The sequence below is a fragment of the Salmo salar genome, chromosome ssa25 (assembly GCF_905237065.1).
Source record: "Salmo salar chromosome ssa25, Ssal_v3.1, whole genome shotgun sequence".
Classification (NCBI taxonomy): Eukaryota; Metazoa; Chordata; class Actinopteri; order Salmoniformes; family Salmonidae; genus Salmo; species Salmo salar.
The window spans coordinates 52,029,923-52,043,467 of record NC_059466.1 but is presented as its reverse complement, the minus strand read 5'-3'; the positions used below and the strand labels follow the sequence as shown (position 1 = coordinate 52,043,467).

Below are 13,545 nucleotides of genomic sequence, written 5' to 3'. Positions count from 1 at the left end.
TCCTGACTCCAGTCTTTAATCCTGACTCCAGTCTTTAATCCTGACTTTATTCTTTAATCCTGACTCCAGTCTTTAATCCTGACTTTATTCTTTAATCCTGACTCCAGTCTTTAATCCTGATTTTATTCTTTAATCCTGACTCCAGTCTTTAATCCTGACTCCAGTCTTTAATCCTGACTCCAGTCTTTAATCCTGACTCCAGTCTTTAATCCTGACTCCAGTCTTTAATCCTGACTCCAGTCTTTAATCCTGACTCCAGTCTTTAATCCTGACTTTATTCTTTAATCCTGACTTTATTCTTTAATCCTGACTCCAGTCTTTAATCTTGACTCCAGTCTTTAATCTTGACTCCAGTCTTTAATCCTGACTCCAGTCTTTAATCCTGACTCCAGTCTTTAATCCTGACTCCAGTCTTTAATCCATAGGTTACATTATCAAAGCACGTCTTGCCTATGCATGTCAAAATAACTCTACAACATGTCAACCACTTCTCTGTGCTGTCTCCTATTACAGCCCATATCAAATAAAATCACATTTTATCAGTGAAATGCTGAATACAACAGGTGTAGTAGACCTCACAGTGAAATGCTGAATACAACACGTGTAGTAGACCTCACAGTGAAATGCTGAATACAACAGGTCTAGTAGACCTCACAGTGAAATGCTGAATACAACAGGTGTAGTAGACCTTACAGTGAAATGCTGAATACAACAGGTGTAGTAGACCTTACAGTGAAATGCTGAATACAACAGGTGTAGTAGACCTCACAGTGAAATGCTGAATACAACAGGTGTAGTAGACCTCACAGTGAAATGCTGAATACAACAGGTGTAGTAGACCTCACAGTGAAATGCTGAATACAACAGGTGTAGTAGACCTCACAGTGAAATGCTGAATACAACAGGTGTAGTAGACCTTACAGTGAAATGCTGAATACAACAGGTGTAGTAGACCGCACAGTGAAATGCTGAATACAACAGGTGTAGTAGACCTTACAGTGAAATGCTGAATACAACAGGTGTAGTAGACCTCACAGTGAAATGCTGAATACAACAGGTGTAGTAGACCTTACAGTGAAATGCTGAATACAACAGGTGTAGTAGACCTCACAGTGAAATGCTGAATACAACAGGTGTAGTAGACCTTACAGTGAAATGCTGAATACAACAGGTGTAGTAGACCGCACAGTGAAATGCTGAATACAACAGGTGTAGTAGACCTCACAGTGAAATGCTGAATACAACAGGTGTAGTAGACCTTACAGTGAAATGCTGAATACAACAGGTGTAGTAGACCTCACAGTGAAATGCTGAATACAACAGGTGTAGTAGACCTTACAGTGAAATGCTGAATACAACAGGTGTAGTAGACCTCACAGTGAAATGCTGAATACAACAGGTGTAGTAGACCTCACAGTGAAATGCTGAATACAACAGGTGTAGTAGACCTCACAGTGAAATGCTGAATACAACAGGTGTAGTAGACCTCACAGTGACATGCTGAATACAACCGGTGTAGTAGACCTCACAGTGAAATGCTGAATACAACAGGTGTAGTAGACCTCACAGTGAAATGCTGAATACAACAGGTGTAGTAGACCTTACAGTGAAATGCTGAATACAACAGGTGTAGTAGACCTCACAGTGAAATGCTGAATACAACAGGTGTAGTAGACCTCACAGTGAAATGCTGAATACAACAGGTGTAGTAGACCTCACAGTGAAATGCTGAATACAACAGGTGTAGTAGACCTCACAGTGAAATGCTGAATACAACAGGTGTAGTAGACCTTACAGTGAAATGCTGAATACAACAGGTGTTGTAAGTCATTCTTATAGTGTTCCATTCTACACCGATGCTGGTTCTAACCAAGTCATTCTTATAGTGTTCCATTCTACACAGATGCTGGTTCTAACCAAGTCATTCTTATAGTGTTCCATTCTACACCGATGCTGGTTCTAACCAAGTCATTCTTACAGTGTTCCATTCTACACCGATGCTGGTTCTAACCAAGTCATTCTTATAGTGTTCCATTCTACACCGATGCTGGTTCTAACCAAGTCATTCTTATAGTGTTCCATTCTACACCGATGCTGGTTCTAACCAAGTCATTCTTATAGTGTTCCATTCTACACCGATGAGGGTTCTAACCAAGTCATTCTTATAGTGTTCCATTCTTCACCGATGCTGGTTCTGACCAAGTCATTCTTGCTGAAGTGCATGTTATTGTGTTTTGTTTCAGATTGTCGACCATCATTGGATCAGACCAGATCCTGGTCGTCCAAGATGGCCAGATTGCTGAGAGAGGGAGGTGAGTAACTGGCTTTAGTGGTAGGTAGTAAACACTGTACAAGATGCTGTCAGGCAATTAAACTCTACTTTCAGTGTAGTAGAGGGTGCCACTACCTGTGAAATATTGTCCTGGTTTGATATTTCATTATGCATAGAGCTGTTCCCTTGCTGGACAACTTGGGTTCTATTCTACTGGTAGAAACCTTTATTTTACTATACAGTCATTTTTATATCACGTTATGGCTGAGCAAACTTGACCTCTTGTTCCCGTCTCATTGTTGCATTTCGTTCTTGCGCTTTCAACAAATCTGTGAGAAACTGTTTTAAGAGGTGGCTTAGTAAAGAGAGAGTGTTATAGGAACGTTACACAGCTTGTCTCCACGACTCCAAAGAAAGTTTTTAGTGGCCCTGGTTATCCAAATTGCCCAAAATGATTCAATTACTACAACTTCCATGATGCTTGGTTGTTAGAATGCTGAGATTACTACAGTTCCCATGATGCTTGGCTTTTAGAATACTGAGATTACTACAGTTCCCATGATGCTTGGTTGTTAGAATGCTGAGATTACTACAGTTCCCATGATGCTTGGCTGTTAGAATGCTGAGATTACTACATTTCCCATGATGCTTAGATGTTAGAATACTGAGATTACTACAGTTCCCATGATGCTTAGATGTTAGAATGCTGAGATTACTACAGTTCCCATGATGCTTGGCTTTTAGAATGCTGAGATTACTACAGTTCCCATGATGCTTAGACGTTAGAATGCTGAGATTACTACAGTTCCCATGATGCTTGGCTTTTAGAATGCTGAGATTACTACAGTTCCCATGATGCTTAGATGTTAGAATGCTGAGATTACTACAGTTCCCATGATGCTTGGCTGTTCGAATGCTGAGATTACTACAGTTCCCATGATGCTTGGCTGTTAGAATACTGAGATTACTACAGTTCCCATGATGCTTGGCTGTTAGAATGCTGAGATTACTACAGTTCCCATGATGCTTGGCTGTTAGAATACTGAGATTACTACAGTTCCCATGATGCTTGGCTGTTAGAATGCTGCGATTACTACAGTTCCCATGATGCTTGACTGTTAGAATACTGAGATTACTACAGTTCCCATGATGCTTGGCTGTTAGAATTATGAGATTACTACAGTTCCCATGATGCTTTACCAGACAGAACTGGAAGTGGATATAGTAAAGATACACAACAACTCTATGTGAAATGACTACTTCCCTGTATCCCTCATGACTACCGCCCTGTATCCCTCATGACTACCACCCTGTATCACTCATGACTACCGCCCTGTATCCCTCATGACTACCGCCCTGTATCCCTCATGACTACCGCCCTGTATCCCTCATGACTACCACCCTGTATCACTCATGACTACCGCCCTGTATCCCTCATGACTACCGCCCTGTATCCCTCATGACTACCCCCCTGTATCCCTCATGACTACCCCCCTGTATCCCTCATGACTACCACCCTGTATCCCTCATGACTACCACCCTGTATCCCTCATGACTACCACCCTGTATCCCCTCATGACTACCGCCCTGTATCCTCATGACTACCGCCCTGTATCCCTCATGACTACCGCCCTGTATCCCTCATGACTACCGCCCTGTATCCCTCATGACTACCGCCCTGTATCCTCATGACTACCGCCCTGTATCCTCATGACTACCACCCCTGTATCCCTCATGACTACCGCCCTGTATCCCTCATGACTACCGCCCTGTATCCCCTCATGACTACCGCCCTGTATCCCTCATGACTACCGCCCTGTATCCCTCATGACTACCGCCCTGTATCACTCATGACTACCGCCCTGTATCCCTCATGACTACCACCCTGTATCCCTCATGACTACCGCCCTGTATCACTCATGACTACCGCCCTGTATCCCTCATGACTACCGCCCTGTATCCCTCATGACTACCGCCCTGTATCCCTCATGACTACCGCCCCCTGTATCCCTCATGACTACCGTCCTGTATCCCTCATGACTACCTATGTGAGAATGATATTTATTGACTACAGCTCAGCGTTCAACACCATTGTCCCCTCCAACGTCATCACCATTGTCCCTCCAACATCGTCACCATTGTCCCCTCCAACATCATCACCATTGTCCCCTCCAACGTCGTCACCATTGTCCCCTCCAACATCGTCACCATTGTCCCCTCCAACGTCGTCACCATTGTCCCCTCCAACGTCGTCACCATTGTCCCCTCCAACGTCGTCACCATTGTCCCCTCCAACATCGTCACCATTGTCCCCTCCAACGTCGTCACCATTGTCCCCTCCAACGTCGTCACCATTGTCCCCTCCAACGTCGTCACCATTGTCCCCTCCAACATCGTCACCAGTGGGACATGTGTTGCCGGGACAACAGCCTCTCCCTCAACGTTAGTAAGACCAATGAAGCTGATCGTTGAACTACAGGAAGCAGGAGGTCAAGAACGACCCCCCCGATCCACATCAACCGGGCTGTAGTGGAGCGGGTCGAGAGCTTCAAGTTCCTCGTTGTCCAAATCACTAATGACAGCACCTTTTTCCCCTCAGGAGGTTGAAAAGGTTTGGCACGGGCCCTCAAATCCTCAAAAAGTTCTACAGCTGCACCATTGAGAGCATCTTGACTGGTTGCATCACCGCTGGTTATGGCAACAGCACCGCCCTCAATCACATGGCGCTACAGAGGGTGGTGCGGCCAGCCCGGTACATCACTGGGGCCGAGGATCCCTGCAATCCCGGATCCCCATATATCAGGCGGTGTGAAAGGAAGTCCCGGAAAATCGTTAAAGACTCCAACCACACAATACATAGACTATTCTCTCTGCTTCCTGATGGCAGGCGGTACCGGAGCATCAAGTCTGGCACCAACAGGCTCCTAACGGCTTCTATCCCCAAGACAGATGAACAGAATGAATGGCTATACAGACTATCTGAGTTGACCCTTGTATTTTATTTTTTCACACACACACACACACACACACACACACACACACACACACACACACACACACACACACACACACACACACACACACACACACACACACACACACACACTCACATATAATCATCATTAACACTGCCGCCGCTATTCTGTTTATTATATATCCTGTTGCCTAGTTACCATCACCCTATACATACAGTTCAAGTTGTAAGTTTGGAAAATACCAGAAAATGATGTCATGGCTTTAGAAGTTTCTGATAGGCTAATTGATATCATTTGAGTCAATTGCAGGTGTACCTGTGGATGTATTTCAAGGCCTACCTTCAAACTCAGTGCCTCTTTGCTTCACATCATGGGAAAATCTAAATAAATCAGCCAAGACCTCAGAAATAATATTGTAGACCTCCACAAGTCTGGTTCATCCTTGGGAGCAATTTCCAAACGCCTGAAGGTACCACGTTCATCTGTACAAACAATAGTACGCAAGTATAAACACCATGGGACCACGCAGCCGTCATACCGCTCAGGAAAGAGACGCGTTCTGTCTCCTAGAGATGAACGTACTTTGGTGCGAAAAGTGCAAATCAATCCCAGAACAACAGCAAAGGACCTTGTGAAGATACTGGAGGAAACAGGTACAAAAGTATCTATATCCACAGTAAAACGAGTCCTATATCGACATAACCCGAAAGGCCGCTCAGCAAGGAAGAAGCCACTGCTCCAAAACTGCCATAAAAAAGCCAGACTACGGTTTGCAACTGCACATGGGGACAAAGATGGTACTTTTGGAGAAATGTCTTCTGGTCTGATGAAACAAAAATTGAACTGTTTGGCCATAATGACCATCGTTATGTTTGGAGGAAAAAGGGGGAGGCTCACAAGCCGAAGAACACCATCCCAACCGTGAAGCACGGGGGTGGCGGCATCATGTTGTGGGGGTGCTTTGCTGCAGGAGGGACTGGTGCACTTCACAAAATAGATGGCATCATGAGGCAGGAAAATTGGATATATTGGAAGCAACATCTCAAGACATCAGTCAGGAAGTTAAAGCTTGGTCGCAAATGGGTCTTCCAAATGGACAATGACCCCAAGCATACTTCCAAAGTTGTGGCAAAATGGCTTAAGGACAACAAAGTCAAGGTATTGGAGTGGCCATCACAAAGCCATGACCTCCATCCCATAGAAAATTTGTGAACAGAACTGAAAAAAGCGTGTACGTGCAAGGAGGCCGACAAACCTGACTCAGTTACACCAGCTCTGTCAGGAGGAATGGGCCAAAATTCACCCAACTTATTGTGGGAAGCTCGAAACATTTGACTCAAATTAAACAATTTAAAGGCAATGCAAATCATTTAATAACATTTTTGACCTGCATTTCTGTTGTTATTCTGTCTCACAAACCATTAAAATTATAGACTGATCATTTCTTTGTCAGTGGGCAAACGTACAAAATCAGCAGGGGATCAAATACTTTTTTCCCTCCCTGTATATAGTATGGTATTAACTGACCCTGTATATAGTATGGTATTAACTGTATATAGTATGGTATTAACTGACCCTGTATATAGTATGGTATTAACTGACCCTGTATATAGTATGGTATTAACTGATCCTGTATATAGTATGGTATTAACTGACCCTGTATATAGTATGGTATTAACTGACCCTGTATATAGTATGGTATTAACTGACCCTGTATATAGTATGGTATTAACTGACCCTGTATATAGTATGGTATTAACTGACCCTGTATATAGTATGGTATTAACTGACCCTGTATATAGTATGGTATTAACTGTATATAGTATGGTATTAACTGTATATAGTATGGTATTAACTGTATATAGTATGGTATTAACTGAATATAGTATGGTATTAACTGATCCTGTATATAGTATGGTATTAACTGTATATAGTATGGTATTAACTGTATATAGTATGGTATTAACTGATCCTGTATATAGTATGGTATTAACTGTATATAGTATGGTATTAACTGTATATAGCATGGTATTAACCTGACCCTGTATATAGTATGGTATTAACTGATCCTGTATATAGTATGGTATTAACTGTATATAGTATGGTATTAACTGAATATAGTATGGTATTAACTGATCCTGCATATAGTATGGTATTAACTGATCCTGTATATAGTATGGTATTAACTGATCCTGTATATAGTATGGTATTAACTGGTCCTGTATATAGTATGGTATTAACCTGACCCTGTATATAGTATGGTATTAACTGACCCTGTATATAGTATGGTATTAACTGACCCTGTATATAGTATGGTATTAACTGAATATAGTATGGTATTAACTGATCCTGCATATAGTATGGTATTAACTGACCCTGTATATAGTATGGTATTAACTGATCCTGTATATAGTGTGGTATTAACTGACCCTGTATATAGTATGGTATTAACTGTATATAGTATGGTATTAACTGTATATAGTATGGTATTAACTGTATATAGTATGGTATTAACTGATCCTGTATATAGTATGGTATTAACTGATCCTGTATATAGCATGGTATTAACTGACCCTGTATATAGTATGGTATTAACTGACCCTGTATATAGTATGGTATTAACTGTATATAGTATGGTATTAACTGATCCTGTATATAGTATGGTATTAACTGACCCTGTATATAGTATGGTATTAACCTGACCCTGTATATAGTATGGTATTAACTGACCCTGTATATAGTATGGTATTAACTGAATATAGTATGGTAATAACTGATCCTGTATATAGTATGGTATTAACTGATCCTGTATATAGTATGGTATTAACTGATCCTGCATATAGTATGGTATTAACTGACCCTGTATATAGTATGGTATTAACTGACCCTGTATATAGTATGGTATTAACTGACCCTGTATATAGTATGGTATTAACTGACCCTGTATATAGTATGGTATTAACTGACCCTGTATATAGTATGGTATTAACTGTATATAGTATGGTATTAACTGTATATAGTATGGTATTAACTGTATATAGTATGGTATTAACTGAATATAGTATGGTATTAACTGATCCTGTATATAGTATGGTATTAACTGTATATAGTATGGTATTAACTGTATATAGTATGGTGATTAACTGATCCTGTATATAGTATGGTATTAACTGTATATAGTATGGTATTAACTGTATATAGCATGGTATTAACCTGACCCTGTATATAGTATGGTATTAACTGATCCTGTATATAGTATGGTATTAACTGTATATAGTATGGTATTAACTGAATATAGTATGGTATTAACTGATCCTGCATATAGTATGGTATTAACTGATCCTGTATATAGTATGGTATTAACTGATCCTGTATATAGTATGGTATTAACTGGTCCTGTATATAGTATGGTATTAACCTGACCCTGTATATAGTATGGTATTAACTTGACCCTGTATATAGTATGGTATTAACTGACCCTGTATATAGTATGGTATTAACTGAATATAGTATGGTATTAACTGATCCTGCATATAGTATGGTATTAACTGACCCTGTATATAGTATGGTATTAACTGATCCTGTATATAGTGTGGTATTAACTGACCCTGTATATAGTATGGTATTAACTGTATATAGTATGGTATTAACTGTATATAGTATGGTATTAACTGTATATAGTATGGTATTAACTGATCCTGTATATAGTATGGTATTAACTGATCCTGTATATAGCATGGTATTAACTGACCCTGTATATAGTATGGTATTAACTGACCCTGTATATAGTATGGTATTAAGTTTATATAGTATGGTATTAACTGATCCTGTATATAGCATGGTATTAACTGTATATAGTATGGTATTAACTGATCCTGTATATAGTATGGTATTAACTTATCCTGTATATAGTATGGTATTAACTTTATATAGTATGGTATTAACTGACCCTGTATATAGTATGGTATTAACTGACCCTGTATATAGTATGGTATTAACTGACCATGTATATAGTATGGTATTAACTGTATATAGTATGGTATTAACTGATCCTGTTTATAGTATGGTATTAACTGATCCTGTATATAGTATGGTATTAACTGACCCTGTATATAGTATGGTATTAACTGACCCTGTATATAGTATGGTATTAACTGACCCTGTATATAGTATGGTATTAACTGTATATAGTATGGTATTAACTGTATATAGTATGGTATTAACTGACCCTGTATATAGTATGGTATTAACTGACCCCGTATATTGTATGGTATTAACTGTATATAGTATGGTATGGTATTAACCTGATCCTGTATATAGTATGGTATTAACTTACCCTGTATATAGTATGGTATGGTATTAACCTGGTCCTGTATATAGTATGGTATTAACTGTATATAGTATGGTATGGTATTAACCTGGTCCTGTATATAGTATGGTATTAACTGACCCTGTATATGGTATGGTATTAACCTGACCCTGTATATAGTATGGTATTAACTGACCCTGTATATAGTATGGTATTAACTGATCCTGTATATAGTATGGTATTAACTGATCCTGTATATAGTATGGTATTAACTGACCCTGTATATAGTATGGTATTAACTGTATATAGTATGGTATGGTATTAACCTGGTCCTGTATATAGTATGGTATTAACTGACCCTGTATATAGTATGGTATTAACTGATCCTGTATATAGTATGGTATTAAACTGGCCCTGTATATAGTATGGTATTAACTGGCCCTGTATAAAGTATGGTATTAACTGATCCTGTATATAGTATGGTATTAACTGATCCTGTATATAGTATGGTATTAACTGGTCCTGTATATAGTATGGTATTAAACTGGTCCTGTATATAGTATGGTATTAACTGATCCTGTATATAGTATGGTATTAACTGGTCCTGTATATAGTATGGTATTAACCTGACCCTGTATATAGTATGGTATTAACTGACCCTGTATATAGTATGGTATTAACCTGACCCTGTATATAGTATGGTATTAACTGACCCTGTATATAGTATGGTATTAACTGACCCTGTATATAGTATGGAATTAACTGAATATAGTATGCTATTAACTGATCCTGCATATAGTATGGTATTAACTGACCCTGTATATAGTATGGTATTAACTGATCCTGTATATAGTATGGTATTAACTGACCCTGTATATAGTATGGTATTAACTGTATATAGTATGGTATTAACTGTATATAGTATGGTATTAACTGATCCTGTATATAGCATGGTATTAACTGTATATAGTATGGTATTAACTGATCCTGTATATAGTATGGTATTAACTGATCCAGTATATAGTATGGTATTAACTGACCCTGTATATAGTATGGTATTAACTGACCCTGTATATAGTATGGTATTAACTGATCCTGTATATAGTATGGTATTAACTGTATATAGTATGGTATTAACTGACCCTGTATATAGTATGGTATTAACTGACCCTGTATATAGTATGGTATCAACTGTATATAGTATGGTATGGTATTAACCTGATCCTGTATATAGTATGGTATTAACCTGATCCTGTATATAGTATGGTATTAACTGACCCTGTATATAGTATGGTATGGTATTAACCTGGTCCTGTATATAGTATGGTATTAACTGTATATAGTATGGTATGGTATTAACCTGGTCCTGTATATAGTATGGTATTAACTGACCGTGTATATAGTATGGTATTAACCTGACCCTGTATATAGTATGGTATTGACTGACCCTGTATATAGTATGGTATTGACTGATCCTGTATATAGTATGGTATTAACTGATCCTGTATATAGTATGGTATTAACTGACCCTGTATATAGTATGGTATTAACGGATCCTGTATATAGTATGGTATTAAACTGGCCCTGTATATAGTATGGTATTACCTGACCCTGTATATAGTATGGTATTAACTGACCCTGTATATAGTATGGTATTAACTGATCCTGTATATAGTATGGTATTAACTGTATATAGTATGGTATGGTATTAACCTGGTCCTGTATATAGTATGGTATTAACTGACCCTGTATATAGTATGGTATTAACTGATCCTGTATATAGTATGGTATTAAACTGGCCCTGTATATAGTATGGTATTAACTGACCCTGTATATAGTATGGTATTAACTGACCCTGTATATAGTATGGTATTAACTGTATATAGTATGGTATTAACTGACCCTGTATATGGTATGGTATTAACCTGGTCCTGTATATAGTATGGTATTAACCTGACCCTGTATATAGTATGGTATTAACTGATCCTGTATATAGTATGGTATTAACTGACCCTGTATATAGTATGGTATTAACTGATCCTGTATATAGTATGGTATTAACTGACCCTGTATATAGTATGGTATTAACTGATCCTGTATATAGTATGGTATTAACTGACCCTGTATATAGTATGGTATTAACTGACCCTGTATATAGTATGGTATTAACTGATCCTGTATATAGTATGGTATTAACTGTATATAGTATGGTATGGTATTAACTTGCCCTGTATATAGTATGGTATTAACTGTATATAGTATGGTATTAACCTGGTCCTGTATATAGTATGGTATTAACTGACCCTGTATATAGTATGGTATTAACTGATCCTGTATATAGTATGGTATTAACTGTATATAGTATGGTATGGTATTAACTGGCCCTGTATATAGTATGGTATTAACTGTATATAGTAGGGTATTAACTGACCCTGTATATAGTATGGTATTAACTGACCCTGTATATATTATGGTATTAACTGAATATAGTATGGTATTAACTGATCCTGCATATAGTATGGTATTAACTGACCCTGTATATAGTATGGTATTAACTGATCCTTTATATAGTATGGTATTAACTGACCCTGTATATAGTATGGTATTAACTGTATATAGTGTGGTATTAACTGTATATAGTATGGTATTAACTGTATATAGTATGGTATTAACTGATCCTGTATATAGCATGGTATTAACTGACCCTGTATATAGTATGGTATTAACTGTATATAGTATGGTATTAACTGTATATAGTATGGTATTAACTGACCCTGTATATAGTATGGTATTAACTGTATATAGTATGGTATTAACTGACCCCTGTATATAGTATGGTATTAACTGTATATAGTATGGTATTAACTGACCCTGTATATGGTATGGTATTAACCTGGTCCTGTATATAGTATGGTATTAACCTGACCCTGTATATAGTATGGTATTAACTGATCCTGTATATAGTATGGTATTAACTGACCCTGTATATAGTAGTGGTATTAACTGATCCTGTATATAGTATGGTATTAACTGACCCTGTATATAGTATGGTATTAACTGATCCTGTATATAGTATGGTATTAACTGACCCTGTATATAGTATGGTATTAACTGACCCTGATATAGTATGGTATTAACTGATCCTGTATATAGTATGGTATTAACTGTATATAGTATGGTATGGTATTAACTGGCCCTGTATATAGTATGGTATTCACTGTATATAGTATGGTATTAACCTGGCCCTGTATATACTATGGTATTAACTGACCCTGTATATAGTATGGTATTAACTGATCCTGTATATAGTATGGTATTAACTGTATATAGTATGGTATGGTATTAACTGGCCCTGTATATAGTATGGTATTAACTGTATATAGTAGGGTATTAACTGACCCTGTATATAGTATGGTATTAACTGACCCTGTATATAGTATGGTATTAACTGAATATAGTATGGTATTAACTGATCCTGCATATAGTATGGTATTAACTGACCCCTGTATATAGTATGGTATTAACTGATCCTGTATATAGTATGGTATTAACTGACCCTGTATATAGTATGGTATTAACTGTATATAGTATGGTATTAACTGTATATAGTATGGTATTAACTGTATATAGTATGGTATTAACTGATCATGTATATAGCATGGTATTAACTGACCCTGTATATAGTATGGTATTAACTGTATATAGTATGGTATTAACTGTATATAGTATGGTATTAACTGACCCTGTATATAGTATGGTATTAACTGTATATAGTATGGTATTAACTGATCCTGTATATAGCATGGTATTAACTGTATATAGTATGGTATTAACTGATCCTGTATATAGTATGGTATTAACTGATCCTGTATATAGTATGGTATTAACTGTATATAGTATGGTATTAACTTGACCCTGTATATAGTATGGTATTAACTGACCCTGTATATAGTATGGTATTAACTGACCATGTATATAGTATGGTATTA

At 37.6% G+C, this 13,545-nt stretch overlaps 1 pseudogene; it reads left to right on the top strand.

Moving 5' to 3' along the window:
• LOC106586936 (ATP-binding cassette sub-family B member 6-like) overlaps positions 1–13,545 on the top strand; it is a 91,218-nt pseudogene that overhangs the window by 38,015 nt on the left and 39,658 nt on the right.